Below are 26,790 nucleotides of genomic sequence, written 5' to 3' on the forward strand. Positions count from 1 at the left end.
TTTTGCTGATCCCCAAGTGTCCAGCTAACGGGATCTCATGGGCAATCCGTAACAACTCACCCCGGAATTGCTGCGGGACGTCCAGCTGTCTTTCCCTCAACCACTCCTTTTGCAATTTTCCGGGTACTGTCTCCCGGTACAACCTTCCTCTTTCCCAGAACACCCTCTCCTTATGAATCTCGGAGAAGCGCGTCCCGGCGAGTTGTCTCAAACTCTCTAGGCTCGCATCTGTGTGCAGAGCGGCCTGAAACTCCTGGCTAGGGGAAGCCAGAAGCGACGTCAGGGTCCCTTCCCCACGGGAACCCTCTTAGACCTGCTCTGGATCCACCTCTGGTTCAGTCACACTGATGACTGAGGAGGGTCCGGGAGGCAGACAGTTATCTGCGTTCCGGGCACTCTGACTGCGGGTGACAGCAGCTACGTAGGCTGTTTCCCCGGGGATTTCTACAGACCCATCAGCCGGCGCTGCTATGGGCTCTACCTCCCCATCCACCCCCAACACTTCAGGAGCATTGCTACTTATGGGCCAGTTACCTTCCTCAGTGGCACTGGTCAATTTCATGGCGTCACCTGTCTCACGGTTCCCATGCAGCTCCCCATTTCCTGTAGCACCAACACTTGCCCCTGCTAGGGGTTCCTCAGCCGTCTCACTCCGCAGAGCGACGTGGCTGAGCACTCCTGTACCTATGGACACATTAACCTTTGCAGAAAAATGGTTATCAGCTTCAGTTGGCACAGGTGCAACATTTTCACCATCAATCCTAGGGAAAAAATGGTTATCAGATGCATCATTACAAGATAAAGCATGGTCAGGTAACACATGCGATTTCCCATCATCATTATTATCAGGGTTAACGTTACCCTCATTAGCAAGTGGGGGAGGAGTGTCAGGGACGTAGTATGCAACCATCCTCCCCAAATCAGTCCCCAACAAAACATCAGTGGGCAAATTATCAGACAGCCCCACTTCCTTCACCCCGCTCCCGGCACCCCAATCAACATAAACCCGGGCCATTGGCAAGGGACAGCTGATGCCCCCAATCTCAGTGACAGTTAGGGTTTTCCCCGGAATGATTTCTTCAGGGGCCGCCAGTTCGGGTCGGATGAGGGTTCGTTCAGCCCCGGTGTCCTTGAGGCCTGTAGCAACATGACCTCCCACAGTGACGTGCTATACGTTGTCACACCCCCTCCCATCCACACCACCCACCAAAAGAACTGCTGCATTAGGCCCTGGGGCCTTGGATGAGGGGTTCTTCTGCTTGTCTGGACAGTTGGGACTGATGTGACCAGTCCGCCTGCAGTGGTAACACAGGCGAGGGTCGGTGGTAGGTCTGGTGCTGTTGGCTATGGGGACAGGACCTCTGGTGTGTTGGCTGGCAGGGGTACTGGCGTTGATTGCAGGCTTACCCCCTCTCCAGCTGGTGGTGACTGGCTTCCACACTTCCGATCTATGGTTGGCCTCATAGGCATCGGCAATCTGCGCTGCTTTCGTCACGTCTTTGGGTTCTCTGTCCATCACGAACTGTCGCACCTCAGCTGGGCAAAGATGGAAGAACTGGTCTTTGATCATCAGGTCTCGCAGCTGTGCAAAGGTGGTCACTGACAGTCCTTGGGTCCACTGGTCAAAGTGGGTCCCCAGTCCATGAACCACATCACTGTAACTGTCGTGTGGGCCATGTTGGAGGGTCCAGAACTTTCTACGGTACACCTCGGGTGTAAGCTGGTACTTGGCTATCAGAACCTGCTTGATGGCCTCATAGTCACCATCTTGTTCTTGAGGGAGGGCAGCAAACGCCTCCAGAGCTTAGCCTCTCAGCCCTGGTGTCAGGTATCGGGCCCATTCTTGTGCAGGCAGCTGGTACTGTCTGCAGGCTTTCTCAAATGCCCGCAGAAAAGTGTCCAAGTCCCCATCCTTTTCCATAACAGGAAAGTGGTCGGGCCGCGGCTTCGGTGTCTGAGCGCTGCTGGGCTCACAGCTCTGGGCGGTGGAAGGCATCCCCCCTGCCGGAGCATCTCCCGTTCATGTTCTCGCTGGGCTTGGCGCTCGGCTCTCTCAGCCTCTCGCTCGGCTCGGTCCTGGTATTGCTGGATCAACTGCAGACGTCTCTCTAGGTCATCTGCGGGGCATTGTTGCAGAGCCAGCTGCAGGAGGAGGTCTGCGCCCCCTTGGTTGCCAGTAGGGCCCGTATTCAGTGGTTGGACCTCTGCTGCAGCACCATGTTCGCTGGTGCCGGCTTCTGCGGCCTCTGAACTCTGTGGCCTGGCTTGGTCTGCTTCAAATTGCACCAATTCAGCGACCATTTGAACCTTGGTCTTGCCCTGGGAGTTCAGGCCATGGTACGTGCATATCCCAGCAAGAGCGTCCCTCTTCTGCTGGGCGTACCAGGCTTCTCCTTTCGCAGCCATGGTTGCCAAATAAAAGATAGGATAGAAAAACGAAGAGAAAGGGAGGGGATAATTACCAGTACACAATTGTCTCACAACTAATAAACACTGAGTTCGTTCTCCAAACTTATTTGCGCAGAGTCCTCGCAAGAACTTTCTGCAAGTTTTTAGTGAGGGGAATGATTGCTCAAACCAAATCACTAATGCTCTAATATCCCACTGCTGCCACCAGTTTGTCACGAACCCCTGACCGCTTTCACCAATATGTCAGGGATCCACACCGTGACCGTCACCCCTACGTCACGGATTGGGGTGACTTTAGGCCAACAGCCGTTTATCACATGTGCAGGGGGGCTTATCTTAGTTATCCCTCCACTGTTACAATGTTATTAAAAAAAACACACACAAGGCTATTGACCTCTTAGTTTACAGCAGGGGCTTATTTTAGGTATCCCACTGCTCTTCAATATACCATGAACTGCAGGGATCTATGAATGTCCCGCTTACAGTTCCACTTAAACCTTGCAGCTCTCTGGCGCCCCCCTTACTCTCAGGTCAGATTAGGTACTGCACCTAGGGTAATTAGTCGCCAGAAAGGCTGCCTGCTATGTACTGGCTATTGGGCACGCTGCAGCAACGCGATAAACTACTCCCACTCAGGCAGGAACAATAATTATCAACGCCGCAGTCGCTACAGCACCCAAAAGCCTGCACACGGTATTGCTGCCACCAGCTCCGATTAAACGGGTCCAAAGCTAACCCAACCCAGTAGCGTAATTCCCTTCAAGAGACAGGGTACGTTTTAGAGCAGGAAGAACGAACTAGTAATTTATATATTTTACTCCGGAAAAAGGGCAGTGTTTACATAAAAATATTACAAGGATGTTACAAAGTGAGACAATTGCAAATATGTACAAAGGTTATTATAAAAAAACAGGGAATAACTGAGAAGTAACACTTACATGTGTTCAAAGCATTGCAGGCAACCAGGCTAGTGGAGTTTCCATCTGTCCCAGTGCATCAGTAGGACTCTGGGTAGGAACAGCTCTTCACGTCAGGCTCACATAGACTCCAGCAGAAAAAGACCCCTGCTGGAGTCTGCCCAAAAAACTTATAGCTGCAGCCTGTGACAACACAGAAAGGGTTGGCTTATCCAGACCCTCCTCTCTCTCCAGTCTGAGTAATTCAACCTTAAATTTGTCTACTTTCTATAACTCCGCGACAAAACATGTCATAGTCATAACACACCCAGCTTTCATCTCGTATTAACGCTGGCATTCTAATGAGATCAAATATGTCCTATGTGTGATGCCTAATTGCAGAGAAATCCAAACTCTTTACCTGATGGAGTTAGAAGCCCATGTTTAGAGTGATGGATAGATCCACCGAGGGACATTAAGAATATATATTTTTGTATTCCTATCTTACATGGTTGTCCTAATATCTTACAATAATGGAACAAAAGACTTCCATGAATCTGGAAGTTTCCATACAAGTTATAGGTGGACAAGAGCTTAAGTCTTCCCAAGTGATCGTAAAATTCCTTTGGGAAAGGTATGAGGGATTTGGAAGCTGAAAGTCAGGAATGTGCAGCAAGAAGCAATAAACCCTTCTACACTCATTGACAAGACAAGCTAAAACACAGAGTGAAGGGGGGTCAACGCCCACCCTATGTGTGCTGGCAGAGAAACTAAACTTATGTGATATTTCATACCATATCGTGACAAGGGGTCTCTGCCAGTCTTAGCACTGGGCTGCAGTGGTCTTGTAGCTCTGGGGGTCTCTGCCAGTCTTAGCACTGGGCTGTAGGGGTTTTGTGGCTATAGGGGTCTCCACGAGTCTTAGCACTGGGCTACACTCATCTTTTGGCTGCACTTTATATTATAGCTGCAAAGTGAATAATAACCATCAGGGACCCCGAACCATCGACCGCGGAGCCAGAGGGGATTTAGCAGAGTAGTTTGGGGTGACATTTTTTTAATCGCTTTTTATTCTGCCATTTGTGAGGTAGGATGTCGAAAAAGACATCAAATCTGCTAATGTTTTCTATTATGTGACTATACGGCCCTCTTCACACAACCGTGTATCATGTTTTTCACGGATGCCACATGTCCTTTTTTAACCTATGGTGCTGCACTCATGTCCGTGTTTTCCCAGCAGCACAGATGACAAGGACCAATACAAGTCTATGTGTCCGTGTAAACATGCCGTACGTGTGCCGTATAAGGTGACCACACATACCAGAATGGGGAATGAGGGGGCCATGCATACCAGGAAAGGGATGAGGGGGCCATGCATACCAGGATAGGGATGAGGGGACCATGCATACCACGATAGAGATGAGGGGACAATATAAACCAGGATAAGGATCAGGGTGCCATGTATACCAGGATGGTGATGACAATCCCATGCAAACCAGGATGGGGATCAGGGTGCCATGTATACCAGGATAGGGATGAGAGGGCCATACATACCAGGATAGTGATGACAATCCCATATATCCCAGGATAGGGATGATGGGGCCATGCATACCAGGCTGGGGATGAGGGGCCCACGCATACCAGGAAAGGGATGAGGAGGCCATGCATACCAGGATATGGATGAGGGGGCCATGCACACCAGGATAGGAATGAGAGGGCCATGCATATCAGAACAGGAATGAGGGGGCCATGCATACCAGGATGGGCAGACCATGCATGCCAGGTTAGGGATAAGGGGGCCATGTATACCAGGATAGGGATCAGGGTGCCGTGCATACCAGGATAGGGATGAGGGGACAATATATACCAGGATGGGGGCCATGCATATCAGGATATGGATGAGGGGAGAATATATACCAGGATAGGAATGGGGCCATGCATACCAGGATAGGGATGGGGGCCATGCATACCAGGATAGGGATGAGGGGGCCATGTATACCAGAATAGGGATGATGGGGCCATGCATACCAGGATAGGGATGAGGGGCCATGTATACCAGGAAATCAATGAGGGGGCCATGCAAACCAGGATAGGGATGAGGTGGCCATGCATACCAGGAATGGGATGAGGGAGCCATGCAAACCAGGATGAGGATCAGAGTGCCATGTATACCAGGATAGGGTAGGGTTGAGCGAAACGGATCGTTCATTTTCATAAGTCGCCGACTTTTGGCAAAGTCGGCGTCTCATGAAACCGAGCCGATCCCTGTGTGGGGTCTGCCATGCGGTACGCGACTTTCGCGCCAAAGTCGCGTTTCAATGACGCTAAAAGCGCCATTTCTCAGCCAATGAAGGTGGACGCAGAGTGTGGGCAGCGTGATGACATAGATCTCAGTCCCCACCATCTTAAAAAAGGGCATTGCAGTGATTGGCTTGCTTTCTGCGGCATCACAGGGGCTATAAAGGGGCTTTCCCGCCGACCGCCATCTTACTGCTGCTGATCTGAGCATAGGGAGAGGTTGCTGCAGCTTCTTCGGAAGCAGGGATAGTGATAGGCAGGGTACATAAAGCCACAAACTGCTTGTGCTGTTGCGATTTCCACTGTCCAATACCACCTTTTGTTTGCAGGACAGTGGAAGCTACATTTTTTTTTCCTCAGCGCTGTAGCTCATTGGGCTGCCCTAGAAGGCTCCCTGATAGCTGTGTTGCTTTGTGTGTACGCCGCTGTGTAAACCAACTGCTTTTTTCAAAGCACAAATCCTGTTTTTCCTTCCTTTCTGCACAGCTATCTTGTGTGTTTGTCCACACTTTTGTGTGCAGCAGTCCTTTTTATAGCTGCCTGCCATACTTTCCTGAGATTACTGCAGGGAGATAAAGATTGGCAAGTCTGACTCTGTGCCAGTGCTGTGTGTGGCATCTCTCTCTCATTGTGTGGCACCGAAAACACTGTGTAATACTTGGCCTTTTTTTTTTTTTTCCTAAATTCTCCCTTTTCCAAAAAAAAAAAATTAGTGGGAGATAAACATTGTCAAGTCTGCCTCCGTGCCATTGCTGTGTGTGGCATCTCTCTCTCATTGTGTGGCACCGAAAACACTGTGTAATACTTGGCCTTTTTTTTTTTTTTCCTAAATTCTCCCTTTTCCAAAAAAAAAAATTAGTGGGAGATAAATATTGTCAAGTCTGCCTCCGTGCCATTGCTGTGTGTGGCATCTCTCTCTCATTGTGTGGCACTGAAAACACTGTGTAATAGTTGGCCATTTTTTTTTTTGGGGGGGGTACATTCTCCCTTTTAAAAAAAAAAAAAAATATTGGGAGATAAATATTGGCAAGTCTGCCTCCGTGCCATTGCTGTGTGTGGCATCTCTCTCTCATTGTGTGGCACCGAAAACACTGTGTAATACTTGGCCTTTTTTTTTTTTTTTCCTAAATTCTCCCTTTTCCAAAAAAAAAAATTAGTGGGAGATAAATATTGTTAAGTCTGCCTCCGTGCCATTGCTGTGTGTGGCATCTCTCTCTCATTGTGTGGCACTGAAAACACTGTGTAATAGTTGTCTATTTTTTTTGGGGGGGGTACATTCTCCCTTTTAAAAAAAAAAAAAATTAGTGGGAGATAAATATTGGCAAGTCTGCCTCCGTGCCTTTGCTGTGTGTGGCATCTCTCTCTCATTGTGTGGCACCGAAAACACTGTGTAATACTTGGCCTTTTTTTTTTTTTCCTAAATTCTCCCTTTTCCAAAAAAAAAAATTAGTGGGAGATAAATATTGTTAAGTCTGCCTCCGTGCCATTGCTGTGTGTGGCATCTCTCTCTCATTGTGTGGCACTGAAAACACTGTGTAATAGTTGTCTATTTTTTTGGGGGGGGGTACATTCTCCCTTTAAAAAAAAAAAAAAATTAGTGGGAGATAAATATTGGCAAGTCTGCCTCCGTGCCATTGCTGTGTGTGGCATCTCTCTCTCATTGTGTGGCACCGAAAACACTGTGTAATACTTGGCCTTTTTTTTTTTTTTTCCTAAATTCTCCCTTTTCCAAAAAAAAAATTAGTGGGAGATAAATATTGTCAAGTCTGCCTCCGTGCCATTGCTGTGTGTGGCATCTCTCTCTCATTGTGTGGCACTGAAAACACTGTGTAATAGATGGCAATTTTTTTTGGGGGGGTACATTCTCCCTTTAAGAAAAAAAAAAATTATTGGGAGATAAATATTGGCAAGTCTGCCTCCGTGCCATTGCTGTGTGTGGCATCTCTCTCTCATTGTGTGGCACCGAAAACACTGTGTAATACTTGGCCTTTTTTTTTTTTCCTAAATTCTCCCTTTTCCAAAAAAAAAAATTAGTGGGAGATAAATATTGTCAAGTCTGCCTCCGTGGCATTGCTGTGTGTGGCATCTCTCTCTCATTGTGTGCCACTGAAAACACTGTGTAATACCAGGCCTTTTTTTTTTTTTTTTTAGGGTAAATTCGCCCAGAAAAAAAAAAAAATAGTGGGAGATTAAGATTGGCATTTCTGCTTGAGTGCTGGGCCTGTGTGTGCCATCTGTCTCAAATTATCGGGCCACAGAAAACCTAGTGTGTAACATTGGGCCCGATTTTCCTTTCAGTGTCAGGCACCTATAAAGGTATATATAAATCCTACAGAAGTTTGAGTTCACCTTATAAGTTGTTTTACAGTAACAAATAGTGTTACTTTGGTCACGTTTTGCAAGCAATGAGGAAGTCTAGTGGAAGAGGTCATGGCCGTGGGCGGTCATTGTCAGCTGGTAATGATGGTAGTGGTGGTGGAGCATCAGGTGGTCATGGTAAAAGCAGTACAGCACCTAAGTCTCGAGTTGTTGAGCCAGGTTCGTTGTCTGGCTACACAAGGCCTCGAACGCTCTCTTTTCTGGGAGTAGGAAAACCACATTTGAAGCCGGAGCAGCAGGAACAAGTATTGGCTTTCATTGCTGACTCTGCCTCTAGCTCTTTCGCCTCCTCCTCGCAAAGTGCCAAATGTCAGAGCAGTGCATCGTCAGTGGATGCTCCCGGTCAGGGACAAGTCGCTTCCTTGTCTTCTTCACCCAGAACAAGAGAGAAGGATGCGTCAGGAGACACAACGGGTTACTCCATGGAGCTCTTTACACATACCGTTCCTGGGTTAGACAGTGAAACAGTTAACAGGCCATGTCCATTAGAAGTTGAATCGGACATGGAGTGCACAGATGCACAGCCACAGCCAGATTACTATGCTGTTCCTTTGACTCAGACCAGAACATTGCCCTCGCAGTGTACTGAGGCAGAATCAAACCCAGCGGAGACTATGGTGCCCCGTCACGGACGCTATACCACCGGCTTACACGGTGACACAGACGAAGTTGCACACGACATAGAAGAGGAGGTCATAGATGACCCAGTTGTGGACCCCGATTGGCAGCCATTGGGGGAACAGGGTGCAGGCGGCAGTAGTTCTGAAGCGGAGGAGGAGGAGCCGCAGCAGGCATCAACATCACAACAGGTTCCATGTACCGGGCCCGTATCTGGCCAAAAACGCGTGGCAAAACCAAAACCAGTTGGAGGACAGCGTGGCCATCCGGTTAAAGAAGCTCAGTCTTCAATGCCTGAAAAGGTATCCGATAGTAGAAAGAGTGCAGTCTGGCATTTTTTTAAACAACATCCAAATGATCAGCGTAAAGTCATCTGTCAAAAATGTTCAACAACCTTAAGCAGAGGTCAGAATCTTAAAAGTCTAAATACAAGTTGCATGCATAGACATTTATCCACCATGCATTTGCAAGCCTGGACTAACTACCAAACGTCCCTAAAGGTTGCAGCACCCTCGGCCAATGAAGCTAGTCAGCAACGCTACATCCCTTCCCTCCCTGTAAGCCGACCATTTCCCACACCACCTGCAGTATCTGTGCAGCTTTCGTCGCCAGGCCAAAGCAGTCAGGGAATCACCAGGTCAGTAGTAGGAAACACTGCATGTAGGGCACCGGCAAGAATACCATCTCCAACCCTCTCTCAGTCACCCATGTCCACCGGCACCACCGCTAGTTCCACGATCTACAGCTCTCCAGTCCAGCTCACCCTACATGAGACTCTTGTTAGGAAAAGGAAGTACTCATCCTCGCATCCGCGTACACAGGGTTTGAACGCCCACATTGCTAGACTAATCTCATTAGAGATGATGCCCTACCGGTTAGTTGAAAGCGAAGCTTTCAAAGCGCTGATGGACTACGCTGTACCACGCTATGAACTACCCAGTCGGCACTTCTTTTCTAGAAAAGCCATCCCAGCCCTCCAACAGCATGTTAAAGACCGCATCGTCCATGCACTCAGGCAGTCTGTGACTACAAAGGTGCACCTGACAACAGATGCCTGGACCAGTAGGCATGGCCAGGGACGTTACGTGTCCATCACGGCACACTGGGTGAATGTGGTGGATGCAGGGTCCACAGGGGACAGCAATATTGGGACAGTTTTGCCTAGTCCACGGTCAAGGAAAGAGTTGGCTGTAGGCGTTCGCCCCCCCTCCTCCTCTTCCTCCTCCTCATGCAGAAGCGAGAGCTCGTCCACACACCGCAGTCGCACATCCACTCCATCCGCAGCTGCCACTGTTGCACACCAGGTGTGCCATTATGGGACAGCTAGTGGCAAGCGTCAGCAGGCTGTATTGGCAATGAAGTGTTTGGGCGACAACAGACACACCGCGGAAGTTCTGTCAGAGTTCTTGCAGAATGAAACTCAGTCATGGCTGGGCACTGTACATCTTGAGGCAGGCAAGGTTGTGAGTGATAACGGAAGGAATTTCATGGCTGCCATAGCCCTTTCCCAACTGAAACACATTCCTTGCCTGGCTCACACCTTAAACCTGGTGGTGCAGTGCTTCCTGAAAAGTTACCCGGGGTTACCCGACCTGCTCCTCAAAGTGCGCAGACTTTGCTCGCATATCCACCGTTCGCCCGTACACTCCAGCCGTATGCAGAACTATCAGCGGTCTTTGAACCTTCCCCAGCATCGCCTAATCATCGACATTTCAACAAGGTGGAACTCCACACTGCACATGCTTCAGAGACTGTGCGAACAGAGGCGTGCTGTTATGTTTTTGTGGGAGGATACACATACACGGGCAGGCAGTTGGATGGCAGACATGGAGTTGTCAGGTGTGCAGTGGTCGAAGCTACAAGACCTGTGTCAAGTCCTTCAGTGTTTTGAGGAATGCACACGGCTGGTTAGTGCAGACAACGCCATAATAAGCATGAGCATCCCCCTAATGCGTCTGCTGATGCAAAGTTTGACGCACATAAAGGAGCAGGCGTCTGCAGCAGAGGAAGAGGAAAGCCTTGATGACAGTCAGCCATTGTCTGGTCAGGGCCGTGTAGAGGACGCGGTAGCGGGCGAAGAGGAGGAGGAGGACGAGGAGGATGATGGGGATGAGTACTTTTTTAATGAGGAAGCTTCTCCTGGGCCAACAGAAATTAGTGGCGTTGCAAGGCCGGGTTCTGTTTTTTTAAGGGAGACAAGTGACGTAGATTTGCCTGTAACTGCCCCTCAAACCAGCACAACCGCAGATTTGCCAACAGGAACTTTGGCCCACATGGCGGATTATGCCTTACGTATCCTCAAAAAGGACCCACGCATTACTAAAATGATGAGCGATGATGATTACTGGTTGGCCTGCATCCTTGACCCTCGCTATAAAGGCAAATTGCAAAATATTATGCCACATGAGAACCTCGAACAAATCTTAGCAACCAAACAAGCTACTCTTGTAGACCGTTTGATTCAGGCATTCCCAGCACACAGCGCCGGTGATGGTTCTCACACAAGCTGCAGGGGGCTACATGGCAGAGGTGTTAGAGGTGCACAGATCAGAAGTGGCGTTGGACAGAGGGGTTTTCTGACCAGGTTGTGGAGTGATTTCGCAATGACCGCAGACAGGACAGGTACTGCAGCATCTATTCAAAGTGACAGGAGACAACATTTGTCCAGTATGGTTACTAACTATTTTTCTTCCCTTATCGATGTTCTCCCTCAACCGTCATTCTCATTTGATTACTGGGCATCAAAATTAGACACCTGGCCTGAATTGGCAGAATATGCATTGCAGGAGCTTGCTTGCCCAGCAGCTAGTGTGCTATCAGAAAGAGTATTCAGTGCTGCTGGTTCAATATTAACCGAAAAAAGGACTCGTCTGGCTACCCAAAATGTGGATGATCTCACCTTCATTAAAATTAACCACTCCTGGATTTCAAATTATTTTGCCCCACCTTTCCCGGCTGACACCTAGCTTTCCTATAAAAAGGTCTTGCTTGTGGACTGGTCTTACTGAGTGTTCCAATCTGTTAATTTGCAGCAGCTGTTTGTCCAGCATACGACATGTTTACACCTCCCCCAATGGGAAAAATCACCCCACGGGGCCGTTGTCTCGCCACTTGGCGCAAGCACCTGTTACAGTGCTGATTGTCTGAGGAGGCGGGTGTGCCCGCTTTTGGTTGACGGCATTGCCACTGGGTCCCTCATAGTACAATGTAGTGTCTCTGGCGGTGGTGGTGCGCACCCAACGTCAGACACACCGTTGTAACATGAGGGGCCCTGGGGCGGTACCGCCGGCCACAAGAGAGCTCCCCCCCTCAGCTCAAACTGTGCTCTACCATGTGCAAAATTATCTCGCACAGCTCCACCAATGTTTAGTCTATGCACTGACATCATTCAATGCCTGGCACTGACAAACAATACCAATTTGTTTGCATCTATGATGCTAGTTAAAGTAGTCTGGGTCAGTGTCCTATATTGACACCAGTAAATACTAATTTACTGCCAAATTACTTTGTCATAAACTCTGCAGATGAGCCCACCCCTGTACCTAAGCATGCCACCCTTTTTTACTTATAGTTGTTTTGCGAGACATTAACATCTATTTATTTTTTTGTAGTACTAACTGTGTCAGACACTCCTTGCAATACTCCTCCACTGACCACAATGCTGCCTGCCTGTGTATCCATGTAACCGATGTAAAACTGCCATGAGCCTATTGTTTGTTATTTTAGGCCTTTGATAGCCTGTCTGCCATCCCTACTTGCATTACTCCTCCACTGACCAAAATGCTGCCTGGAGTGCCTGCCTGTGTATCCATGTAACCGATGTAAAACTGCCATGACTGCCTACTGTTTGTTATTTTAGGCCTTTGTGAGCCTGTCTGCAGCCCCTACTTGCAATACTCCTCCACTGACCACAATGCTGCCTGCCTGTGTATCCATGTAACCGATGTAAAACTGCCATGACTGCCTACTGTTTGTTATTTTAGGCCTTTGTGAGCCTGTCTGCGGCCCCTACTTGCAATACTCCTCCACTGACCACAATGCTGCCTGCCTGTGTATCCATGTAACCGATGTAAAACTGCCATGACTGCCTACTGTTTGTTATTTTAGGCCTTTGTGAGCCTGTCTGCGGACCCTACTTGCAATACTCCTCCACTGGCCACAAAGCTGCCTGCCTGTGCATCCATGTAACCGATGTAAAACTGCCATGAGCCTATTGTTTGTTATTTTAGGCCTTTGATAGCCTGTCTGTGGCCCCTACTTGCAATACTCCTCCACTGGCCACAATGCTGCCTGCCTGTGTATCCATGTAACCGATGTAAAACTGCCATGAGCCTATTGTTTGTTATTTTAGGCCTTTGATAGCCTGTCTGCGGCCCCTACTTGCAATACTCCTCCACTGGCCACAATGCTGCCTGCCTGTGCATCCATGTAACCGATGTAAAACTGCCATGACTGCCTACTGTTTGTTATTTTAGGCCTTTGATAGCCTGTCTGCGGCCCCTACTTGCAATACTCCTCCACTGACCACAATGCTGCCTGCCTGTGTATCCATGTAACCGATGTAAAACTGCCATGACTGCCTACTGTTTGTTATTTTAGGCCTTTGTGAGCCTGTCTGCGGCCCCTACTTGCAATACTCCTCCACTGACCACAATGCTGCCTGCCTGTGTATCCATGTAACCGATGTAAAACTGCCATGACTGCCTACTGTTTGTTATTTTAGGCCTTTGTGAGCCTGTCTGCGGCCCCTACTTGCAATACTCCTCCACTGACCACAATGCTGCCTGCCTGTGTATCCATGTAACCGATGTAAAACTGCCATGACTGCCTACTGTTTGTTATTTTAGGCCTTTGTGAGCCTGTCTGCGGCCCCTACTTGCAATACTCCTCCACTGACCACACCAATGCTGCCCGTGTACCCCTGGAACCTATTTAAAAGTTCATAGAGCCTAGTTATATATTTTATTTACTATTAATAAGGCCATGATGGACTACGCTGTACCACGCTACAAGCTAAACAGTCGACACTTCTTTTGCGAGAAAAGCCATCCCAACCCTCCACCAGCATGTAAAAGACCGCATTGTCCATGCACTCTGGCAATCTGTGAGTACAAAGGTGCACCTGACAACAGACGCATGGACCTGTAGGCATGACCACGGAAGATTACGTGTCCATTACGGCGCAATGGGTTAATGTGTTGGATGCATGGTCCACAGGGGACAGCCTACTAAGTCTGTCTGCAGTCCCTAATTCAAATTGTCCTCCACTGTCTAAATTGGAGCTTCCACCTTCTGGCTTTCGGCCTATAGTATCAGAAATTAAACTGCATTTGGCCTTCAACTTTGGTGAAGGCCTACTAATGGTGTCTGCCCCTGCCTGGTGTTTTTCCTCAACTGAATAAAGCTGAGCTTCAACCTTCTGGCTCTCATTAAGTGCTGTGTTTTCAAAAATTGGTGGTTAGGGCCTAATAACGGTGTCTGCCCCTCCCTGGTGTTTGTCCTCAACTGAATAAAGCTGAGCTTCATCCTTCTGGCTCTCATTAAGTGCTGTGTTTTCAAAAATTGGTGGTTAGGGCCTACTAACGGTGTCTGCCCCTCCCTGGTGTTTTTCCTCAACTGAATAAAGCTGAGCTTCAACCTTCTGGCTCTCATTAAGTGCTGTTATTTTAAATATTGGTGGTTAGGGCCTAATAACGGTGTCTGCCCGTGCCTGGTGTTTGTCCTCAACTGAATAAAGCTGAGCTTCATCCTTCTGGCTCTCATTAAGTGCTGTGTTTTCAAAAATTGGTGGTTAGGGCCTACTAACGGTGTCTGCCCCTGCCTGGTGTTTGTCCTCAACTGAATAAAGCTGAGCTTCAGCCTTCTGGCTCTCATTAAGTGCTGTGTTTTCAAAAATTGGTAGTTAGGGCCTACTAACGGTGTCTGCCCCTGCCTGGTGTTTGTCCTCAACTGAATAAAGCTGAGCTTCATCCTTCTGGCTCTCATTAAGTGCTGTGTTTTCAAAAATTGGTGGTTAGGGCCTACTAACGGTGTCTGCCCCTGCCTGGTGTTTGTCCTCAACTGAATAAAGCTGAGCTTCATCCTTCTGGCTCTCATTAAGTGCTGTGTTTTCAAAAATTGGTGGTTAGGGCCTACTAACGGTGTCTGCCCCTGCCTGGTGTTTGTCCTCAACTGAATAAAGCTGAGCTTCATCCTTCTGGCTCTCATTAAGTGCTGTTATTTCAAAAATTGGTGGTTAGGGCCTAATAACGGTGTCTGCCCCTGCCTGGTGTTTGTCCTCAACTGAATAAAGCTGAGCTTTATCCTTCTGGCTCTCATTAAGTGCTGTGTTTTCAAAAATTGGTGGTTAGGGCCTAATAACGGTGTCTGCCCCTGCCTGGTGTTTGTCCTCAACTGAATAAAGCTGAGCTTCATCCTTCTGGCTCTCATTAAGTGCTGTGTTTTCAAAAATTGGTGGTTAGGGCCTACTAACGGTGTCTGCCCCTGCCTGGTGTTTGTCCTCAACTGAATAAAGCTGAGCTTCATCCTTCTGGCTCTCATTAAGTGCTGTTAATTTAAAAATTGGTGTTTAGGGCCTAATAACGGTGTCTGTCCCTGCCTGGTGTTTGTCCTCAACTGAATAAAGCTGAGCTTCATCCTTCTGGCTCTCATTAAGTGCTGTGTTTTCAAAAATTGGTGGTTAGGGCCTACTAACGGTGTCTGCCCCTGCCTGGTGTTTGTCCTCAACTGAATGAAGCTGAGCTTCATCCTTCTGGCTCTCATTAAGTGCTGTGTTTTAAAAAATTGGTGGTTAGGGCCTACTAACGGTGTCTGCCCCTGCCTGGTGTTTGTCCTCAACTGAATAAAGCTGAGCTTCATCCTTCTGGCTCTCATTAAGTGCTGTGTTTTCAAAAATTGGTGGTTAGGGCCTACTAACGGTGTCTGCCCCTGCCTGGTGTTTGTCCTCAACTGAATAAAGCTGAGCTTCATCCTTCTGGCTCTCATTAAGTGCTGTGTTTTCAAAAATTGGTGGTTAGGGCCTACTAACGGTGTCTGCCCCTGCCTGGTGTTTGTCCTCAACTGAATAAAGCTGAGCTTCATCCTTCTGGCTCTCATTAAGTGCTGTGTTTTCAAAAATTGGTGGTTAGGGCCTACTAACGGTGTCTGCCCCTCCCTGGTGTTTTTCCTCAACTGAATAAAGCTGAGCTTCAACCTTCTGGCTCTCATTAAGTGCTGTTATTTTAAAAATTGGTGGTTAGGGCCTACTAACGGTGTCTGCCCCTGCCTGGTGTTTGTCCTCAACTGAATAAAGCTGAGCTTCATCCTTCTGGCTCTCATTAAGTGCTGTTATTTTAAAAATTGGTGGTTAGGGCCTAATAACGGTGTCTGCCCCTGCCTGGTGTTTGTCCTCAACTGAATAAAACTGAGCTTCATCCTTCTGGCTCTCATTAAGTGCTGTGTTTTCAAAAATTGGTGGTTAGGGCCTACTAAGGGTGTCTGCCCCTGCCTGGTGTTTGTCCTCAACTGAATAAAGCTGAGCTTCATCCTTCTGGCTCTCATTAAGTGCTGTGTTTTCAAAAATTGGTGGTTAGGGCCTACTAACGGTGTCTGCCCCTGCCTGGTGTTTGCCCTCAACTGAATAAAGCTGAGCTTCTACCTTCTGGCTTTGGGCCTATAGTATCAGATATTAAACTGCATTTGGCCTACTAGTGTGGTTGGGCCCTTAAAACAGTGTCTGCTGCTCCTGGGTTTGCTACTCCACTGAACAAAGCAATGCCGCCTGTTTAGTAGTGTTGAGCATTCCGATACCGCAAGTATCGGGTATCGGCCGATACTTGCGGTATCGGAATTCCGATACCGGGATTCCGATACTTGGCGCGTATCGGATACCGGAATCGGAAGTTCCATGATTCAAAATTCAGAAATTCAGCCAATGAGAAAGATTCCAAGTGTGGGCACATCCTGTTTAGCATGGAGGGCATGAAACTACTGGCAAGGCTGTGATTGGCTGCTTAAATGATGTCATGATGCAGTTTAAAAGTCGCTGGCGCCATTTTGCGATCACTCTGCTGTGAATTCAGTTAGTGACAGGACGCTGTTTGCTGACTGAGGGACAGTTTAGAGATAGCGATTTGCTTCTTTGTGCTTTCCAAAGGCTAATTTAGCAACCGCTGTGTTCACCTACTAATCACCTTCCTTTTGCCTTGTAGCGCTGTTTTCACAGCGATCTGCAAGGTCTCTCTGTGTGTGTGTGTGAGTGCAGCCCACTCTCTAGTCTGAGTGCAGCCACATAGGCCATCCATAGCTGGTTGTATTCAGTTCAGGGAGGGTGGTTCATTGCCTCATACTGTCCTTTTTTTTTTTTTTTTTGAAGTAGTGCAGGCTGCTGCACATTTTTTCCAAAAATTCCTATTAGTGTCTTTCCACCCGTCTCCAGCTAATTTGTGGAAAAACACTACATAGGATAAAGTAGAGGAGGGTTTTTGGGCCTTGCAGCGCCGTTTACGGCTGTCTGCACGGTCTCCGTGTGACTGCAGCTCGCCCTGTAGTCTGTGAGCAGCCGTAGCTTGGTTGTCTCCAGCTCAGGGTTGTTCACTGCGTCATACCGCCAAATCAATTTTCATTTTGTTTTCAAGTAGTGTAGTCTGCTGCTAATTAATTTAAAAAAATCCTATTAGTGTCTTTCCACCCGTCTCCAGCTAATTTGTGGAAAAACACTACATAGGATAAAGTAGAGGAGGGTTTTTGGGCCTTGCAGCGCCGTTTACGGCTGTCTGCACGGTCTCCGTGTGACTGCAGCTCGCCCTGTAGTCTGTGAGCAGCCGTAGCTTGGTTGTCTCCAGCTCAGGGTTGTTCACTGCGTCATACCGCCAAATCAATTTTCATTTTGTTTTCAAGTAGTGTAGTCTGCTGCTAATTAATTTAAAAAAATCCTATTAGTGTCTTTCCACCCGTCTCCAGCTAATTTGTGGAAAAACACTACATAGGATAAAGTAGAGGAGGGTTTTTGGGCCTTGCAGCGCCGTTTACGGCTGTCTGCACGGTCTCCGTGTGACTGCAGCTCGCCCTGTAGTCTGTGAGCAGCCGTAGCTTGGTTGTCTCCAGCTCAGGGTTGTTCACTGCGTCATACCGCCAAATCAATTTTCATTTTGTTTTCAAGTAGTGTAGTCTGCTGCTAATTAATTTAAAAAAATCCTATTAGTGTCTTTCCACCCGTCTCCAGCTAATTTGTGGAAAAACACTACATAGGATAAAGTAGAGGAGGGTTTTTGGGCCTTGCAGCGCCGTTTACGTCTGTCTGCACGGTCTCCGTGTGACTGCAGCTCTATCCGTTGTCAGTTCAGCCCAAAAAAAATAAATAAATAATAAAGTTCACCAAACACACCAGTTACACCACTTTACATTTGTGTAGGCCACATTAGCTCATATTCAAGTCTAGTCCACACTTTAGAAAATTAGTGTGTCTTATACCTGTTAGGAGGAGTTGCTCAGGAATAAGCACACAAAGCCGTTAGTACTTTTCTGCTTATCTTTATCAGTCAACCAAGATGAAGAAGGCAGTGAGTAAGGCACGTGGGCGTGGGCGTGGGCGCGGAGCAGGGAGGGGACGTGGGGATTCTGTGCCTGCTGCGGGCACCGGTGAGTCATCAGCACCCACTTTCACAAGGGAACAGTCGTTCATGCGCAGCTTTGTCGCCGAGCGCCGTACACCGCTGCTGCGTCAAGACCAAATTGAAGCCGTTGTGGGATGGATGGCAGCTAATGCATCAACTTCCATTAGTGCCACATCCTCTCAGACACAGAGCACTGGAGAGCAGCCATCTGTCTCTTCACCACCTGCAAAATTGCCCAGGCAGACAGAGATCCCAGGACAGGAGCAGTCTCTACTTCTGTTCTCTGAATCATCTCTTGGCTTGGAAACAGGGGGCCAGCCAAGCAGCATTGGAGAAATGGAAGAAGAGGCAGGGTGCAGTGATGCCCAACCGCTTTTTCTGTCTTCCTCTGAAGAGGCGGGTGGGCCAGTGGCTCCGGTCACCACCTCGCAGGCCGCATCAGCTGATGATGACACTCAGGTGCCACTTACTGGTGCGTGCTCTGCTGCTGAGACTACCCAGGAGGAGCAGTTGGGGGCAGAGGGTAGTGTAGATGATGAGGTCCTTGACCCATCTTGGCGTCAGGGACAGGAAGGTGGTGGGAGCAGCTCTGAGGAAGAGATTCCCCGTACGGCCCAAAGAGGGAGAGGGAGGGGGAAGACTGCGGATCCTGCAGCCTCCGCTTTGGCACCCGTAAGGAGCATGTCTCTTCCAAAAGTCAAAAGGGGGGCTCCCAAGACTTGCAGTGCCTGGTCCTTTTTTGACACAGTTGCAGATGACATTTGCTATGTCAGATGCAAGGTGTGTCATCAAAAAATCAAAAGAGGTCAAAAAGTCGCCAACCTCAATACCTCCAACATGTGGAAACATGTGCGCAACAGGCACCCGGCGGAGTTAGACAAACACACTGAAGAGCTAGGCCAACCAACAGCGGCAGCTACCACCTCTTCAGCTCGTGTTGCCTCTTCCTCTAGCTCACACGCAGCTGGTTCGGCTTCCTCCCAGGATCGCCGTGGAAGAACCTCTGGCCCTGTTGTCCAGAGACCCGCTGTCATTCCACCCGCAGCACCACTTTCCCAGTCAACCACACACTCCCAGCCCAGTCTACAGCCATCGGTAGTACAGGCATGGGAGAAAAGGCGGCCTTTCTCGTCAAACCACCCACGAGCACAGGCTCTGACTGCAGGCATTGCCAAACTTCTGTCACTGGAAATGCTGTCATTCAGGCTGGTGGAGACTGACAGCTTCCGTGACTTGATGTCATTGGCAGTCCCACAGTACAGTGTGCCCAGCCGCTTTTACTTCAGCAGGCAAGCCATCCCTGCCCTGCACAAGCATGTTGAGGGACACATAAAACACGCGCTACTGAACGCCGTCAGTAGCAAGGTCCACCTCACCACCGATGCGTGGACCAGTCAACATGGACAGGGGCGATACCTTTCCCTCACTGCCCATTGGGTTAATGTAGTTGAGCCGGGTACAGACCGTGCGAGTGGCGCAGGACGTGTCCTGCCCACTCCAAGGATTGCAGGAATCCATTCTGTACGCATTGACTCCTCCTCTTACACCAGTTCCTCAGAATCATCGCTGCAGGAGCCGTCACAGTCCACCTCCACATGGACCCGTGATGAACGTGTACCTGTTACGACCGACATGAGCACAGCCGTGGCCAAACGTCAACAGGCCGTCTTGAAATTAATTTTTTTGGGGAATCGTAGCCACACAGCGCAGGAGCTCTGGAATGCCATCAAGCAGGAGAGCGATGTGTGGTTTGAGCCAGCGAATCTCCAGCCAGGCATGGTAGTGTGTGATAATGGCCGAAATCTGGTGGCAGCCCTGGGCCTCGGCAACCTCACTCACATCCCATGTCTGGCACATGTGCTCAATTTGGTCGTGCAGAGTTTTTTGAGGGACTATCCGGATCTTGATGCACTGCTGCACAAGGTCCGCCTAGAGTGTGCTCACTTGCGGCGTTCCAGCACGGCAAAAGCGCGCATTGCGGCTCTGCAGCGCCGACACCGCCTGCCGGAACATCGCATCATATGTGACCTACCTACCAGGTGGAATTCCACGTTACATATGTTGGAGCGGTTGTGTGAGCAGCAGCAAGCTGTAATGGAGTACCAGCTGTATCAGGCGCAAAAAAGTCGCAGTCAGCGCCGTACAGACTTCACAACCACAGAGTGGGCCACTATGAAGGATGTCTGCCAGGTTTTGCGTCCCTTTGATTATTCCACGCGGATGGCGAGTGCAGATGATGCACTAGTCAGCATGACTGTCCCCCTTATCTGCCTGCTTGAAAAATCACTGCAAGCGCTAAGGGATGATGTTGTGGAAGAGGTGGAGGATGAGGATTCACCACTTCCATCATCTTCTGGACAGTCAGCGCCACGTGGTTCCTCACAAACGCGTAGGCAGGGGACAGTTTGTGAGGAGGATGAGGAGGAGTCAATGGAGGAGGAAGACATCCGTCCAGAGGAGGGAGTTCCCGAATTGTCCAGTACTCAGTGTGTACAGCGAGGGTGGGGTGATGACGAGCGGGCAGAGATCACGCCTCCAGCTGGGGACAGCGTTTCTTGGGCAGTTGGCAGTCTGCAGCACATGGTGGATTACATGCTGCAGTGCCTGAGAAACGACCGCCGCATCGACCACATTCTCAACATGTCTGATTATTGAGTGTTCACCCTCCTCGATCCTCGCTACCGGGACAACGTAGAAAGCCTCATCACACCGTTGAACCGGGAGCGAAAAATGCGGGAGTACCAAGACACACTGGTCAGTTCCATCATCTTCTCCATTCCAACTGAGAGAAGTGCTGCTACTGCATTCCAAAGCAGCTCAGTGCGTCCAGGCAGTGGTGGAGGCTCTGCACAAAGAGGGAGCAGAAGCAGTGCCTCTGCCCAAGGCAAGACCAGTATGGCCCAACTGTGGCACAGTTTTGTGTGCCCCCCACAAAAGTCTACACCATCACAGACGGCTCCAGTCAGCAGGAGGCAACGGTTCCGTCAGATGGTGACAGACTACATGTCTTGCCCTCTTGCTGTACTCCCAGACGGCTCTTCCCCTTTCAAGTTTTGGGTCTCAAAGCTGGATACATGGCCAGAGCTAAGCCAGTATGCATTGGAGGTGCTGTCTTGCCCTGCGGCCAGTGTATTATCGGAACGTGTCTTTAGTGCTGCAGGTGGTGTACTAACTGACCGTCGCATGCGACTATCCTCCGATAACGTTGACCGGCTTACTTTCCTGAAAATGAACAAGGCCTGGATCTCGCAGGAATTTGCCACTCCTCCTCCTGATTAAAAAATTAGGTCACTGTATACGTTATCCAGGTCTCCTGTTGTGTTCATCTTTCTACCACCTGAACTTAAATTCCTGGGCTCCAACACCGCCAGTTGAGGCTCAGACGTGCCGTCTGCACAGTGAAAACATACGACCCAGTGTTATTGGGTTTCAGTAACGTCAGCTGATCCCCAGCTGTGTAGCCGGCAATGTGTCATGCGACCGCCACGCTGACACAACAACTGAAATGTAAGGGAATCTGTCCCCCCCCCCCCCAAGGCGTTTGTTACTGAAAGAGCCACCTTGTGCAGCAGTAATGCTGCACAAGGAAAAAGGTAGCTATTTTGGTTTTGCTCCTTGCACACGCAAAACTTAACACTTATAAAATGTGTCCACTGATACCGTAAAACCGTCCCGGAGGTGGGACTTTCCTTCGTAATATGACGCAGCACAGCCGTCATTCCTACCCCCCCGGCGCCGCGCCCCGGCTCCTCAGCGTTGTTTGATTCCGTCCCGGAGCCTGCGCTGTTATGTTATCCCGTGGCCAGGCACACTTAGCGCTGCCCGTCTTCTGGCATCATTTGGTGTCAGGCTGGCTGCGCCTGTGCGGCCACGCTGGCCGAGAGCCCGCCTCGCAGTGTCTTCTGATTTAATCCCACTGGGGGCCTGGGATCTATGGACATGCGCAGTGCATATCTGAACCTCCACCTCTCACTCATCTCCCTATGGCTTCTTCAGACTGTTCGGTGTCAGCTGGTCCCTAATAGCATGCCACGGCCGTGACACCGCACAGTCTGGAAAAGAAGCCGTAGGGAGGGGAGTGAGAGGCGAGGATATGCACTGCGCATGGCCATGGATCCCAGGCCCCCAGTGGGATTACATCAGAAGACACTGCGAGGCGGGCTCTCGGCCAGCGTGGCCGCACAGGCGCAGCCAGCCTGACACCAAATGATGTCAGAAGATGGGCAGCGCTAAGTGTGCCTGGCCACGGGATAACATAACAGCGCAGGCTCCGGGACGGAATCAAACAACGCTGAGGAGCCGGGGCACGGCGGCGGGGGGGTAGTAATGATGGCTGTGCTGCGTCATATTACGAAGGAAAGTCCCACCTCCGGGACGGTTTCACGGCTTCAGGGGACACATTTTATAAGTGTTTAGTTCTGTGTTTGCAAGGAGCATGATGAAAAGAGCCACCTTTTCCTTTTGCATCTTTTGTGCTGCACAAGCTGGCTCTTTCAGCTACAAACGCCTTGGGGGGGGGGTTAAAGGTTCCCTTTCGACTTTCTCAGGCTTCGGCCTACATTGTGTTCCTCTGCTTTTCCACCTGCCCCTGGGCTCCAACACCGCTAGTTGCCGTCCAGAAGTGCTGTACGCACAGTCAACAGTCGCTCCTCTGTTATTGGGGTTCAGTAACGTCAGCTGTTCCCCTGCTGTGTGTGTGGCAATCCCTCCTACCTCCTCCAACCTCCTCCAACCTCCTCCTCCTCCACCTGTCCCTGGGCTCCAACACCGCCAGTTGCCGTCCAGAAGTGCTGTACGCACAGTCAACAGTCCCTCCTCTGTTATTGGGGTTCAGTAACATCAGCTGTTCCCCTGCTGTGTGTGTGGCAATCCCTCCTACCTCCTCCAACCTCCTCCAACCTCCTCCTCCTCCACCTGTCCCTGGGCTCCAACACCGCCAGTTGCCGTCCAGAAGTGCTGTACGCACAGTCAACAGTCCCTCCTCTGTTATTGGGGTTCAGTAACGTCAGCTGTTCCCCTGCTGTGTGTGTGGCAATCCCTCCTACCTCCTCCAACCTCCTCCAACCTCCTCCTCCTCCACCTGTCCCTGGGCTCCAACACCGCCAGTTGCCGTCCAGAAGTGCTGTACGCACAGTCAACAGTCCCTCCTCTGTTATTGGGGTTCAGTAACGTCAGCTGTTCCCCTGCTGTGTGTGTGGCAATCCCTCCTACCTCCTCCAACCTCCTCCAACCTCCTCCTCCTCCACCTGTCCCTGGGCTCCAACACCGCCAGTTGCCGTCCAGAAGTGCTGTACGCACAGTCAACAGTCCCTCCTCTGTTATTGGGGTTCAGTAACGTCAGCTGTTCCCCTGCTGTGTGTGTGGCAATCCCTCCTACCTCCTCCAACCTCCTCCAACCTCCTCCTCCTCCACCTGCCCCTGGGCTCCAACACCGCTAGTTGCCGTCCAGAAGTGCTGTACGCACAGTCAACAGTCGCTCCTCTGTTATTGGGGTTCAGTAACGTCAGCTGTTCCCCTGCTGTGTGTGTGGCAATCCCTCCTACCTCCTCCAACCTCCTCCAACCTCCTCCTCCTCCACCTGTCCCTGGGCTCCAACACCGCCAGTTGCCGTCCAGAAGTGCTGTACGCACAGTCAACAGTCCCTCCTCTGTTATTGGGGTTCAGTAACGTCAGCTGTTCCCCTGCTGTGTGTGTGGCAATCCCTCCTACCTCCTCCAACCTCCTCCAACCTCCTCCTCCTCCACCTGTCCCTGGGCTCCAACACCGCTAGTTGCCGTCCAGAAGTGCTGTACGCACAGAGCCAAACACCTCGCCAATGTGTTAGTGGGGTTCAGCACCGCCAGCTGTTCCCCTGCTGTGTATACGGCAACGTGTACTGCGACCGCCACGCAGACACAACAAGTTAAATGTAAGGGAACCTGACCCCCCCCCCCCCAGGCGTTTGTTACTGAAGGAGCCACCTTGTGCAGCAGTAATGATGCAAAGGGAAAAAGTGCCTCTTTTCGTGATGCTCCTTGCACATGCTGAACCTAACACTTATGAAATGTGTCCCCACACAGCGTTAAACCGTCCGGTAGGTGGAACTTTCCTTTGTCGTGTGACGCAGCACAGCCATCATTTTTACCCCCTTGGCGCCGTGCGCCCCCTCCTCAGCGTTGTTTGAATCTGTCCCGGAGCCTGCGCTGTTAGGTTAGCCCTTGGCCATGCACACATGTTGCGCTGCCCGTCTTCTGACCTCATTTGGTGTCAGGCTGGCTGCGCCTGTGCGGGTGCGCTGGCCGAGATCCCGCCTCGCAGTGTCGTCTAATGTAATCCCACCGCGGGCCTGTGATCCGTGCCCGTGCGCAGTGCATATCCTCTCCTCTCACTCCCCTCCCTACGGCTTCTTCAGACTGTGCGATGTCAGCTGGTCCCTAATAGCATGCCACGGCCGTGACACCGCACAGTCTGAAAAAGCCGTAGGGAGGGGAGTGAGAGGAGAGGATATGCACTGCGCACGGGCACGGATCACAGGCCCGCGGTGGGATTACATTAGATGACACTGCGAGGCGGGATCTCGGCCAGCGCACCCGCACAGGCGCAGCCAGCCTGACACCAAATGAGGTCAGAAGACGGGCAGCGCAACATGTGTGCATGGCCAAGGGCTAACCTAACAGCGCAGGCTCCGGGACAGATTCAAACAACGCTGAGGAGGCGGCGCACGGCGCCAAGGGGGTAAAAATGATGGCTGTGCTGCGTCACACGACAAAGGAAAGTTCCACCTACCGGACGGTTTAACGCTGTGAGGAGACACATTTCATAAATGTTAGGTTCCGCATGTACAAGGACCATAATTAAAAGAGCTAAGTTTACCTTTTCCAGCATTAGTGCTGTACACAATGGCTCTTTCAGCTACAAACGCCTGGGGGGGGGGGGGGGTTAAAGGTTTCCTTTCAACTTGCTCGAGTGCAGGCTTCGGCCTACACTCCGCTCCCCCTGCTCCTCCTGCTGACCCTGGGCTCTAACACCGCCAGTTTTTGCCCAGATGTGCTAGCTGCACAGAGAAAAACACCAGCCAATGTGTCAGTGGGGTTCAGCACCGCCAGCTGTTCCCCTGCTGTGTAGCCGGCAACGTGTCCTGCGACCGCCACGCAGACACAAGAACTGAAATTGAAGGGAACCTGTCCCCCCTCCCCCAGGTGTTTCTATGTTTTACAGCTACCTTGAACAGCAGTAATGCTGCATGTGTTCAAGGTGGCTCAGAAACTTATTCTCCTTGCCCATGTTGAAGTGAACACGTCTAAAATGTGTCCTCTGTGACCATTAAAACGTCCCTCAGGTGTGATTTGACTTTGTATTGACACACGCAACAAGCTCCTTGGTAACGCTGCCCGTCTTCTGGCATCATTGTTTGGCTGGCTGCGCCTCTGCGGCCGCCCTGACCCACACAACGCCCCTCGTTGTCTTATTTAATGGGACTGCGAGGGTGTGATTGATGGGCAGGATCAGTGCATCAGTTCGCCTGTCCCTCCTCTCCTTCCGCCTTCTTCGGACTGTGCGGCTTCATGGCCGTGGCATGCGATAAGGGATCAGATGACGCCGCACAGTCTGAAGCGGGTGTAAGGACCCGAGTGTGAGAGGCCAACATATGTGCTGCGCCAGGCCCTGAATCCCAGCCCCGCAGTGTTTTAACAATGTTAAGACACTGCGGGGCTGGGATTCATGGGCATCGCGAACCGCACCGGCCGACATTACATGATGCCAGAAGATGGGCAGCGCTAACGGCGCTAGGCCAGGGGATAACACGACAGCGCAGACTCCTGTACAGCAAATAACAACGCTCGGGAGGCTGCACCCAGCACCAAGGTGGGATTCTTGACACCTGTGCTGCGTCTCATTACAAAGGGAACTCTCGCCTCCATTACACAGTTTGACTGTATAAAGGGCTGAATGTTATACGTGTTCCATTCAGCGTGTGCAAGGAGAAAAATTACAAGAGCAACCTTTGACTTGCGCAGCACTGCTGCTGCATAAGCTGTGGCTCTTCTACTTTGTAACCCCTGAGGGGGGGTTAAAGGTGACTTTTGAAATCGGTTCAATTAGGCTTCGGCCTACACTCTGCTCCACCTGCAGAGCCCGGGCTCCAACAACGCTAGTTGCTGTCCGGAAGTGCTGGCTGCACAGAGCCAAACACCTCGCCAATGTGTCAGTGGGGTCCAGCACCGCCAGCTGTTCCCCTGCTGTGTAGCCGGCAACGTGTCCTGCAAAAGCCACGCAGACACAACAGACCCAAAGCTGCCGCCAGTGCAGGCTTCGGCCTACACTCCCCTCCCCCTGCTCCTCCTCCTCCTGCTCCTCCTCCTGCTGTCCCTGGGCTCTAACACACCGCCAGTTGGGGCCCAGATGTGCTAGCTGCACAGAGAAAAACACCAGCCAATGTGTCAGTGGGGTCCAGCACCGCCAGCTGTTCCCCTGCTGTGCAGCCGGCAACGTGTCCTGCAAAAGCCACGCAGACACAAGAACTGAAATTGAAGGGAACCTGTCCCCCCTCCCCCAGGCGTTTTTACGTTATCCAGCCACCTTGTACAGCGGTAATGCTGCATGTGTGCAAGGTGGCT

The sequence above is a fragment of the Ranitomeya variabilis genome, chromosome 4 (assembly GCF_051348905.1).
Source record: "Ranitomeya variabilis isolate aRanVar5 chromosome 4, aRanVar5.hap1, whole genome shotgun sequence".
NCBI lineage: Eukaryota > Metazoa > Chordata > Amphibia > Anura > Dendrobatidae > Ranitomeya > Ranitomeya variabilis.